The sequence below is a fragment of the Tigriopus californicus genome, unplaced genomic scaffold, assembly GCF_007210705.1.
Source record: "Tigriopus californicus strain San Diego unplaced genomic scaffold, Tcal_SD_v2.1 Contig51, whole genome shotgun sequence".
NCBI classification, from domain to species: domain Eukaryota; kingdom Metazoa; phylum Arthropoda; class Copepoda; order Harpacticoida; family Harpacticidae; genus Tigriopus; species Tigriopus californicus.
The window spans coordinates 1-241 of NW_026738876.1; positions in this window are offsets into that span (position 1 = coordinate 1).

The window sequence follows — 241 nt, forward strand, 5'->3', positions numbered from 1 at the left end:
GCTCGCACCTTAACGAGGGATATGTCTTCTCCTCGATATTGGGACGGTTGAAGGAAGTTGATCATCGTACCCTTGGCCTCCACGATGTTTTTGACGTAATCCTCCACGTCCTCTTCCCCCTCAAGATCCTCCGCCGTAGGCCTTGCCACTGGGAATTGGGAGAAAACATCCATCGTTGTGTGCTTTACTCCCTGCCGCCACACTGCTATAGGAGATGAGTAACGCAACTTTTCTCGTAGGC